The sequence below is a fragment of the Crocodylus porosus genome, unplaced genomic scaffold (genome assembly GCF_001723895.1).
Source record: "Crocodylus porosus isolate Cpor-Errol unplaced genomic scaffold, CroPor_comp1, whole genome shotgun sequence".
NCBI lineage: Eukaryota > Metazoa > Chordata > Crocodylia > Crocodylidae > Crocodylus > Crocodylus porosus.
This window is the reverse complement of record NW_017728906.1, coordinates 44,125,730-44,138,375: the sequence shown is the minus strand read 5'-3', so window position 1 is coordinate 44,138,375 and position 12,646 is coordinate 44,125,730. Positions and strand designations below refer to the sequence as shown.

Genomic DNA, 12,646 nt, shown 5'->3' with positions numbered 1-12,646 from the left:
ATGACCCCAGCCAGGTGTCTGTCCAATCTCCTTTTAAACACCTCCAAAGAAGGGGACAGCACCACCTCCCTTGGAAGCTTATTACATATTTTGGCAACCCTTGCTGTAAAAAATTTTTTCCTGATGTCCAATCTAAATTTGCTCTCTTCCAGTTTTTGGCCATTATTTCTAGTGGCCAACAGGCACCCTGGTAAACATTGTATCCCCTATTTCTTCCTGCCCCCCCCCCCGATGAGTTTGTAGGCAGCCACGAGATCACCTCTCCTCTTGCAGAGGTTGAAGAGGTGCAGGTCTCCCAATCGGTCCACATAGGGGGTTTTCTGTAGGCCTTTAACAAATGCGTGGTCCCTCTCTGAACCCTCTCCAGGCCATCCACATCCCTCCCAAAGTGTGGCACCCAAAACTGGATGCAGTACTCCAGCTGTAGCCTGACCAATGCTGCGTGGCGGGGAAGTATCACCTCCCCGGACCTGTTTGTGATGCCCCTACTTGTGCAAGAAAGGGTGCAGTTAGCTTTACTTATTACCTCATCACACTGGTGACTCATGTTCATTTTGGAGTCGACTATGACTCCAAGATCCCTTTCCACAGTTGTGCTGCTTAGAGTAGTACCTCCCAGGCCGTAGGAGTGTTGATGATTCTTCCCCCCCAGGTGCAACACATGACTCTTATCCTTGTTAAACTGCATCCTATTCTGTTCAGTCCACTTCCCCAGCCTGTCCAAATGCATCGGATTCCCTCCCTGCCCTATAGTTTGTGTACCTCCCCCCACAGTTTGGCATCATCAGCTAACTTGGACAGGGTGCTTTCTACTCCCTCATCCAAGTCACTAATGAAGATACTGAATAATACCAGTCCCAGGACAGAGCCTCAGGGGACTCCACTGCCCACATTTCTCCAGGTAGAAACTGACCCGTCTACCACTGCTCTCTGGATGCATCCCCATAAGCCAATTTTCTACTCACCAGACTGTGTAATAATCTACATTGCAACTGTTTGGCTTATTTATAAGAATTGGGTGTGGCACTGTGTCAAAGGCCTTTTTAAAATCTACGTAAACAACATCTACCTCTATTCCTAGGGCCTTCTCAAGTACCCCCAGGGGTACGCATACCCCTGGTTGACAACCCTGGGTTTATTCCATTCTGAAACTGAATTTAATCCTACCAAAGTCAGAGTAAGCTTTGGCTCTATTTAAGTACGACCTTTTGAGTGTAAACAGACCCTCAGACATGGATACATGGGGTTATTTCACAGGAATGGGAAAGGAGAGCAGGTGTACTTCCTTCTTAAGAAAGTCTGTAAGGGCTAAAATTACATAATTCTTATTTGTGCTGGTGAACATAATTTCAAGATATCCCATTGCAGTACATGAAACGGCTTGTGCTCACCAGCTGGAAGCCTGGGTTACAACTTCCAGCCATACATACTCTGATCTCAACAAGCTTATTAAAATTAAGGGATAAAAAAATGACAAAATGATTGAGCAGAGATGACTTAAAAGTACACAGTCTCATTACTGAATCTGTATACTTCAATATATCTGAAGTGAAACAGAAAATGTTTCTTTCATAGATTCTGGCATAATTCTCATGGATTTTGAATGGGTCAAGCTGCAACTTCAGTATAGTAGGCTCCTTGAATTCTAACTTCCTTAATGGTGACACTGTCTAAATTAACAGGTGTAAAACTATAACTCTGATGACAATTGTGACATATCCACCAGTCACCATCACATCAGCACTCGATCTAAACAATGGAGTAGACACAAACTGAAAGACATGAAAAACCTTTCTTTGTATGTGATTCAGAAAGGCAGGTCCCAGGAATTAACACCCTGTCTATTCACACAGAAGCATGCCTATCACCTGTATATTGGAAAGAAAATCAGAGCCAGACAAGTTAAGCTGTGTGTGAGTTAAACTGTTCCATAAGGGCAGCCATCTTGGAAAAAGGACATCATTTTTACACTACACTGAATGCTACTAAAAATTCAAAGGCTAAAATTCACCTGCTTCTATCTTGCACGGGTGTGTGTGTGAGTGAAATTTTGTCAATGCTAGTTCAATTACAAAGATATTTTCTTTTTGTTAAACCAACATTAAAACCAGATAAAAAAACACTTCATTCTGTCAGTATGCTCCAAGACTGATGGCTAATCACAAAGGGGTGTCCTACAATTCACAGCAATGACTGTTGCTGCAATGACCAGGCTATCAAATGCTAGTTTTAATTTCAAGTGCAATATTGACCACCATAAAGCTTTTGCCTACCACTCTCACATACCCCATCCTTGCCCTTTTTTCACTTTCTGCTGACCTGTAAGCCAACTGCCATATTTCATAAATCATCCTTGCTCTTAATTCGTGGGACCTTATGCCACTCCTAAATTGGTGTCAAAAAGCAGTGGTTTCCATCCAATCATCCCAAAAGAGGGTGAACATGGCAACCTGCTGAAAGCAAAGACTTTATACAATAAAATGCTGACCCGCCACATGGAAGCCTACCAAGGAAAGGAAGAAATGAAAACAAGTGAGTTTACTGAGTCTTTGAAATACATTTTAAGTCTGCATTTGGACATTATATAAGGAGAGTAGAACATTGTTCAATTAATGAAACATTTTTAAAACAGCGAAAAAGGAAGGAAAAGATTGTGCTGCTTTTTCAGGTAGGGAGAGGGAGGAACTGGAAGAAACACTCAGCTGTTACTGAAAGCGATGATGACAGCAATGTCATGGATTGCATATAGTAGCTACTATATTTCACTGACGAATGCTATTAGACTTCAACTGTGAAATACTACCAAAAAAGGATGCCGAATGGATGCCAAATAACCCCAACTCATCAAAACAAGATAACTCCATCTCTTCCCAGTAAGACTAAAGATTTCTTTAAATCACAGAAAGCTACTTTCCAACACGTGTAGACCTCCTACTTCTAAAAAAGACACTCAGGCTAATTCTACACTAAAGATGCTTGCCAGTGGTGCAATACTAATATATACTAATACATGCCATATAACCATCCACTATTGGCATAAAAGTCCTTTCACTTATATAGTGGATTTCATTCGGGGAACTTGTATATGCTTTGCCAGCAAAAAAGACTCTTCAGTAAAACTGTCTACAGTAGCAGGGCTTTTGGTACAGCTATAATGGTGTAATTACACCAGAAAACCTTTTCTTGTGTAAATTAAGGTTCAGTTACATGCCACATATTCTGCTATATGCCAAATACGCTGTAATAAGAGCTTGTAGAAAACCTATTGTGAATACAGTGCTTGCATGGAGGCTCTTTGTTTTGCATTTGTTGTTAATTCTAATGAACATTTGGGAAGGAGGGGTTGAAAGGAATTTAAGTTTTTGGCAGCAATGGCTCTCAAACCACCTCATCAGTATGCTGGTAAGTGAGAACTGAAGAATGGAACTGGGCAGTTGAGTTCTCATTGTCAAAACAATAGAAGTCACAAACAGCAAACTAACAGCATAAGTTGTTAGAAGCAAATTATATTTCAGCTTACTTGAGCTAAGATTTTAAATAAATAAAGCCCCTGTTTGCAATGTTGGTTAAAACAGAAGCAGGCATATTCCTAAAGGAACAAATTACTTCCCTCACCCAAGGTTCCCTTTCCTACTATGAGGGCAATTAAACAAACGCACACGAGCACATGCACGCATGCAAATACAGTTACAAATCTTAACAATTAACTATAGATATACATTTCTAAAAAATGTGTGCCCACATTCTATCTGGGAAAAGCAGGCCTTAAAACTTATGTACCATCCGAATCAGGATGGCCAATCTGTGGTATGGGAGTTGCAAGTGGCACAGGCAGCCTCTGTGTGTGACACGCAGCAGACGGGAGAGGGGACAGGCAGCACAGTGACAGACAGGGGAAGGAGCAAAAGCAGGGCATCAGACCAGGCAGGAAGCAGAAAGCAGAGCAACAGAATAGGCAGGGAGCACAGGGCAGGGTACAGAAAGCAGAACTTTCTGGGGAAGGGGATCAGAGTTACACCCTGGGATGGTATTAGGCTAGTCTGCAGTATACCTGCTATAAAGGTTGGTCCCCACTGGTCTGAATTACTCCAGCCAAACCCTACAGCAAAGGCAACCTTCATACCTCAGTCTCACTTTCCCATTTCTTTTGCTTGCTGCAGCCATAGGTTGTCCTGCCCGACTAATCACTTGAAACTACCCCATTTGTATTTGAATGCAAGTTAAGAGCGCACAGAAGTAAAAGTTAAGGGTGACTTATATTGGTACTGTTAGCACTGAGCAGGTGCTCTATGGGTAGATTAATTCTGAGATGACACCCCGCAGTGCTGGGTTTCTTAAAATGAGACTTCCAGTAAAGTTCCATTATGCAGATTTTGTAACATGGGGAAACTGAGGGTTAGAAGACTAAACTTATTTGCATATATTATCAGTGCTAAGATTTTGAACATACATTACCAGAGGTGAAAAACCAGGACCCTAACTGCACCACCCATCTCTAGCCTTACTAGCTAAGTGATAAAGAATCACAAGTTCCCCAAATCATCTCAACTGATTGTGATAACTATATACAATCTAAATGGTCTGTTTGATATTGGGGCCTCTTCACATGTCAGGCTGTAAACTCCATTTTCTGTGGTGGACACGACAGCTAAGTTCTACATCTTTTGCCTCCATACTGAGCCAAAACCTATAGAAGGCAGCAGGAGCTATCTCAGACTAGACATAGGAAAAAAACTTCTTTACAAAACCAGTGCCAAGGGTCTGGAACAGGCTCCCCACAGAGGTGGTACAGTCACTCACCCTGGAGATCTTCAAAAAGCATCTTGATGCCCACCTTGCTGGGGTCATCTGACCCCAGCAGTCTTTCCTGCCCAAGTGCAGGGGGGCTGGACCCAATGATCTTGTAAGGTTCCTTCCAGCCCCTAACATCTATGAAACTGTGAAATTATGAAAGGAGGCTGTTATATTAAAAAAAACAAAACAAAACAACAAAAATCCACTATCCACATGAAGGAGAGTTTTTTCAAACTGAAATCCTAACAGGAGGATGGTAACACAAGAACAGATGAAAGAGTGGGAGACTAATCACTGACAGAACCAAGGACCGCCTGACAAAACAGGCTGGAAGTTAGAGAAGAAAGCGTCTCTGTCCAGCCATTTCAGACAGAGAAGACAGCGACACAAACACACAGTGAGTGTTGCCAGAATGAGTGGAACTCAGCTCTAAAGAAAAACACATGCTATGGGGGAAAAAAATAAAGTCTCCAACACTCTAGAGCAGGACGGTCCAGCTTCAGTACAGCTGGAGCCCACATGCAATGCCAACATTCAGCCCCTGGGCTGAACACCAAACAGGCCATACACAAGAGGGCTGGCTCCCGTGGTCCTGACCCGACTGTGTGGGCCCTGCCACCCCCCATACCCCCATGGCAGCACGCAACCCCCCACCCTGCAGGCAGTACATGGATCCCTCTTGGGCCTTCCCCCACCACACAGCAGTGGGAGAGGCAGCTGCAGGGGGGAGCACAGTCAGACACCTTGCGACAGAGCAGTGGTTCTCAAACACTTGAGCATCACATATCTCCATTAAGTTTTTTTGGTGGCTGCATACTTCCATGATTCTCTAGTATGGATACCAAAATAACAATAATAAAAGCAGTAAATACTTTCTGTTACTATTACCACATTAGCCTTTCCAGTCACCTAAGAGATATTGCACACTTGCTCTTCAGTTTACTTTCTCTTCCTTTTCCATTTATATTTCCCCTTTCTCATCTAAGGAAAAAGATATAGGAAAGCAGAGGTTCACTGCATAGCCTATTATAAGCAACACTGCACACTATGCAGACCAAAATCTAAAGACTGTTCCAGAATGGTGAAGAAATGGGCAGGAAAATGTACATGGGCATTTAGTATTTTGCCCTGTTCTGTATATTTTGCACTGAAGGGGGTCTATTTTGGAATCTGTAAGGTCTACATTTTAACCATACTGTATCCCTAGGAAAATGGTGTTCCAAAGGCTAAAGCAACTGGATCATGATATCCCATTTCTGTGAAGAAGTGACTACAAAAAATCCTGGTCCCAGAAAGGGCACTATGCTATCTCTGGGCAAATAGGCCAAGGAAACCACCAGTGTTGCATCCTACCTAGACCAAAGCAAACTAAGAGCACCAGAGCCAACCAGATGAGACCCAAAGGAGGTACATACATACAATACTATGCATGTGCATGTGTACATACACAGACCACAAAAAGTCTTATGCCAGTATTGCACATATTAGCTCTGGTACTAGAAATGGAAGAAATATATTAGCATGATGCTGCATCTGATTATTTAGTTTGACTGAAAAGCAGGATTTATTACGTCACACACAGCACATCATGAACATAACCATAATACTTCTAGTTACAAAGCAAGCCCTGTTATCCTGGCATAGTGCCCCTACACACTGTATAGACATACCCAAGAACAGCTGTGGGAGTTCTACCAGAGCTCCGCTCAGAAGTTCATGGAATTTTTATGCTTAAGTCACTTAGGCTTGTCTACATGCAAAGATGACATTTTTAACTATACTACAGATCTAGGTTAACTATGAGTAAAATGGCACAGCTCCCCACTCTTCCCCAACTAAGTGTGGATGCAATTTATACCAAGATAAACAGAATTTAATACCTTATGGGAAACAATATCAACTGCATTAGGGCAAGCACTGTTAAATGCAGTAGCTAGGGGTGGGTGAGTAGAGCATGACCCCAGAGCACTGATTCTGAAAGGGCCTAATGGCAGCCACTGCAGCTGCCACTGCTTGTTCTGCCCCAGGGGGCAGAAACTCCTTGCTCCACCTCTGTTTAAACTATAACCATTAGGGGTATAATACTATACTATAATTATTTCTACAGGGAGGAAGCACACGAATCCACTCCTAGCAAAAGCAATTATACTGATGAGGTGAGTGCAGAGTAGGCCTTAAACATACTGGAAAATTCCACTACCAAAATCCACTGCAGTGGTACCAACTAATTTGTTTTCCCACCCATAAAAATGGATTCAACACTGCATTGGGGGTGTGATGTACACAATCTAACATACGTGAAGTCCTTTGAAGGTGGAGAAATGCTAATATGGTTCCAAAATACTGTGCCATAATATTTGGAGAGAATTTCATGTGAATGATGCATGATATACTTTTCTGGGACAGTTCACTTCCTAATACATAGTAGCTCAGAGAAGTTTACTTATATGGGACAATAGTTTAGTCAAAAAAAAAAAAAAAAGAGGAGGGCGATACATTTAGGACAAAACAGTTCCTTGCGCCTTTTTCAAGTACCTGATAGGATCGATGTACTGGTTCATTTCAGGAAGCATTCCAAGTTTACTCATGCTTCTCTAGACAAAGAATTCAGTTTAAGATGTCACAGCTCCTGACAAACACGCCACAATCACCACAATACTTTTAATGAGCAAAAACAAAACACTTGTATCAAAAGTAAGTTTCTTTCACAGTAGCAGATGCCAGTTCTCAGCATTGAAGAAAGAGGTCAATACTGTACTGAATTCCTTTAGGCTAACTGCAAGCGTCACCTTATTCAAAACTGTTCAAAAGAATTTGAGATTTTGATGTTGAGGCACAATCGTTTTACTTGAAACATTTAAAATAGTCCCTGGCAAGCTTTCACCTGCTGTCAGGGAAGTCAAGTAATTTATGGGAAGTGCTGAATTCTAAACACTTTCCAGGAGAAAACACCACACAACCTCCAGTCCACCTCTTCCACTCATAACATTCATGTGAGAATTTCGCCCTAGAATTCAGATAAGCACTGTATTAGTATGAGCACCATTACCTCGCTAGCTGGAGATGGATGAGGAAGATACGGATTCTTGAGGGGGTACAAAAATGGCAGGCACCACACATAAACTCAGCACTAAATTCCAATTCCAAATATGGGCAGTTATTTTCTTGATCAGTCTCAAAGTGACACTCAAATGCCCTCAGTGCAGTGGTATTCAAGCTGGAATCTGGAGAGGGCACCACAATTAATATCTCTCATATGAAAGGGTCCTAGGATCTTATGTTGGTATAAGATACTTAACATTCATTGATGCAGGAACGGGCAACCCAATTCTCCCCCTTTCCCAGGCTCTAAACACTGGTAGAATGTGATGCTCTCTTGAATTCACCAAGTATTATTCATTGCAAAGTCAGGCCCTTCTACAGGACAGGGAAAAGGTGCCCAACACCAGAATAACCTCTCCCCTGGTGGTCAGAGCATTCAACTGGGAGATGCAGATGCAAATCCACTGAGGCAAAGAAGGGAATTAAACTGGCCCTTCCATATCCTGGGCAAATGCTCTAACCACCAGTCGTTTGAATAAATGGGGACAACACCCTTACCTCCTGCTGCGGTCTGTGCTGGGCCTGATCCAGCTGGAGTGCTCTGAGAATATCTACTCTATTGGGTTCTGCAGTTGAGGCAGGCATCCTCCCACCTAGTCTGCAGATCCCAAAGGTGCCCAGTTGCTCAGTATTATCAAGAAATGGGAGATTCTGAAAATGACCAGAAGCAGGCCTTAATCATCTAGGCTGCTTGCAGACATGAGAGGGGAAAAAAACCCAAAATGGTGCTTTAATTTAAACTGGGTGTGCTCCCATGCCAGGACTAGCACATAGCCAGAAGAGGCATCACATGAGTTGCACCTGGCTTTCCCAACATCTGTAGAGATCAAGAGCTTTTTGGGTGCTTTTATCTAATAATGGATCAAATCAGCTTTAGCTAAAAGCACTCAAAAGCCCCATTGAAGCACCCGATCTACACAGACAGTGCAGAGCCAGTACAGCACATTTTATTTTTTTCTACATCTGTCAGTGCCCCTAGATCAGGAGTACGCAACCTTTTCCAATGGGTGGCTGGAATGACCCACCCTGGGTCAGAGGCAGGTGGGCAGGCTACTGGACCGCCTGCTCCCTGCAAGTATTTTCACAGCATTTGACAAAGCAAGCTGTAGCTTATGAAAGCTTATGCAGCTCTGAATTAGTCTGTAACATTCAACTCTACCCTGCCTTCTGCCTGACTTCAAACTAATATGGTTAATCACCTCCCCCAAACAAGAGAGTAGTCTTAATCTTAACACTGATTTTAAAGCTGCTTTCAACAAGCATATCTGTAGTTTATGAACTGCATTAGTTGGAGTACAAATAATTATGCTCTTTTGCTATTCCCATTCTACACTGGCTGCTATTTATATCTAAGCAAGAGATATCCACTTGTTGCTTTGGATCATTTTTTCCTAACATTGCCCATTCCCTTCCTTTTCAAGTACTTACTTTTTCTTTGCAAGTGCTCATTTGTATCTATAACTTTTAACACACTCTCTCCCTCTCTGAAGGGAACTGTCCTGGCATTAGCTTTATCAAGGGAAGAGGGTAGGTAAGGTGACTACTGGAGCCTATCACAAAATTGCAAGTTCCACCACTTTTAGTGATACATTTTTTTGTAGCTGCCATTCTTCACACAGGAACTGTCAAACCAATAATGAGAGCCACAGGTCTATTCCCTCTTTTTTTCCTAAGCCATTAGCTTCAAGCATTAACAGTAAGCAAGACTTGAATAATACTAACTCAGCCTTTAGCAGGGATGACCTTATAAGGTCCCTTTCAGCCCTACTTTCCTATGATCCTATCAATAAAGAGGAATGCAAGGCTGGAAGTTTGATACCCTGAATGAATATATTGGGAGCAAAACAAGTAGTACTACTACAATGACAGTTCTTTGCTGAAATAAGTAAGATACTGAAAAAGGAGCGCCATCAGACATTAATAACCAAGAAGAGGAATAAGTAAATGCAACTCTTTTGTTTGTTCGGAAAACATAAGTTATGGTCAGAAAACAAGTTATGGTACGCTGCTTCCCTAACTATTAGAAGTCCTGTGATAAATAACCTGCAGTTAACAAGACTACATTATTTACAGTTTTCCCCTGAAGAATAGCATCTCTAATCCAATTACTCAATAATAGTTTCATAATTAAGCAAAACATCATTTAAGACTTCAAAACAATGCATCCCTCTGCAAATGGAAGCAAAAATAATGAAACTAGTACTGGACCATGCCGCAAATGGCTGTATTTTGCAAGACTGTAATTGGGGGGAGGGGGTACGAGAAGACGATCTATCCTTCTGATTCAAAAAAGCATGCACACATCCTCTATTCTGGAAAAGTTCCATGAATAGCTATAAGTACCATTATGGTTTGTTTGCTAATATGTCTGTTTGAGAGGATCAAGAATTAGGGTCAAGGAATTTCATTTCCACAATTTCAGGTCAAGATAACTGCCAAGACCACAACTACAACACATCAACTAATAAACCCTACTCTAATCTCAATTTTGACCAGAATTAATTCACCTCCCTAAGTGACATGCTGGGTCACCTTACTCCCAGGTGAGGGATGAATGATTTGCAGTACACTGTTAAGTTTACAAACTTACCAGCAGTTAGGCAAAATTAATTGTGCTCAGTCATCACAACCTATGTGGATCCTTCTACTATAAAGGTTGAATTCAAAGGCCTTCTAGAGGCCAGCAGTAGTTCTCTCCAAACTGCTAAGGCCATTTATGTGATGGAGAACTAAAATGAGAAAGAGTAACATAGAAAGCGTAGAGTGATTTGGGGTCATTTTAGTCTTCCAACTCAGTGTCTTTTGTCAGCCTTTTTAATTTTAATAGTACAAAGTGCAGTAACATCAGACACGAAGGGAGGAAGGCAGATTTGGGTCTAAAAATCTAACCAAGATTTACCTTCTAGCTGGAACCAGAATGTTTTTCCAAACCAGAAAACACTGCAGCCTTAAAATGCTGCAGCTCCTACCTGATATTAAAGCTGTGGCCCACTAGGAGTGGACAGAAACAAGTAGATCCAACAGCCGTAATGAAACAGAGATATGCAATACCGAGAATGCTGTATTTAATGCTGTTATTAAAACAGTAATTTCTGCAGTGTAGGCTGTTGTTCAAGAGCCTGCCATGAAGTTTACTCCAATAGCAATAAATAGAAATATAATGATTCAAAAACCTAATTGTAAGTTTCTGGAGTTGCTTGAGTAGAAAAAAAGTTGTAGTTTTGTCTGTACCATGATAATTCTCACATCAAAAGAGGTGCTGCTAATACAAGCAGGGAGCGTTCTCCAGAGTACTTGTGCTCAAATCAAATATTTGATTCTGCACCTTAAAACATTAGTGCTACAGTAGAAGGAGGGGAAAGGTATTACTCTTGAAAACAGAGTGCAATCATGAGCTAGTATACCAGCTGGAAGTGCAACAGAACTATTACAAGCGTGGTAATCCTTCCACAGCTGCTACCTCCCTTTTCTCTCATTAGAAAAAAAAAATGTAAAGAGCCAAAGAGAGAAAGTGGACTTCAGGAGGAGTAAAAAAATACCTCTAAGAAAATGAAGCATCAGTTAGCTGATACTAAGGATCACTATATCCCAAGTTCCAAGAAAAAACTGCAGTAAAGCTATGAGAGAATAATCGATGAGCCTATTGATCTAGGTGCCTAGACATTAGATTAACAGTTTATTAAACCCATCAGCATCATTGTAACAGAATCCCACACCTAGCAATGATACGTTTGGTTTAGGCTGCCAAACCCTGGGGTCTTCTGCACTGAACAGCTCAAACAGGAAGCCTTCTTCCCAATGGCTAAATTATTATTCCATCACTTTTTACACAGGCTTCTCCCTCAGCATCACACTGTGGCACAGCAGATTTCAGCAAGCCATGTGCTTTCCAGTATGCAGCACAACCTCTCCCTCCCAATTTGCAGCGCTCTTGATGGGGAAACGCATTCATTTTGCCATGGGCAACATTTCCAGGCAAGGAGCGAGCAGGGTAGTGGACGTCACGCACAGAGATGCTTTGACGGAAGGCGCTGTTCACATGGCACTTGGCACTGTGCTTTGTATCCCCTTTCAAATACCCACCTGCAGTGTGGTCAACCGATACAGCCGGGCGCCTCGGATCCTTTTGCTTCACCTGTCTAGTGAGCATGCCCCCTCTGCACTGCTCCACCTCTCCCTGCCTCCCCCCAGGGGTTTGATTACAGCAGTGACACACAAAGGGCTTTTCAGACACTCCAAAACAAATCCACCAGGCAAACAAAAACAAAAACAAAAAACCTCCCAGCTCAGCCACTCTCTCCTGCACACACTCACCCTCCCTCTCTCTCACAGTCATTTACACTCACTGTCACACACTGTCACACAGGCACACACACTCACTGTCACTCCCACTCACTCATACATTCACTGTCACACACAGTCACTCACAGATGCACACACACTCCATCACTGTCACTCATGCACACACTCACTCACACACACTCATCACTCACACTCACTGTCATACACTCACTCAGAGTTACACACATGCGCACACAGACTTTCTCACTCAAGCATGCACACTCCCTGTCACACACTGCCACTCACACTCACTCATACACACACTCAGGCACAGATGCACGCACACCCACACTGTTACACACACTCCATCACCCAATTCACTGTCACACATACGCTTGGTCGCTCAGTGTCATGCACAGTCACACGTGCGCGCGCGCGCGCGCACGCACACACACACACACACACACAC

General features: G+C 42.5%; 1 protein-coding gene across 2 annotated transcripts in view; it reads right to left on the bottom strand.

The window, feature by feature from the left end:
• The window catches only part of AGPAT3 (1-acylglycerol-3-phosphate O-acyltransferase 3), a 140,726-nt gene that overhangs the window by 127,633 nt on the left and 447 nt on the right, over nt 1-12,646 (bottom strand). Inside the window, exon 1 of one of the 2 annotated variants that reach the window (XM_019529023.1) lies at nt 11,980-12,218. The exons of the other annotated variant lie outside the window; for it this stretch is intronic. The gene's annotated coding sequence lies outside the window, so the exon portion shown is untranslated. Of the gene's footprint in view, nt 1-11,979; nt 12,219-12,646 lie in introns of those variants that run through there. 2 annotated transcript variants of the gene reach the window in all.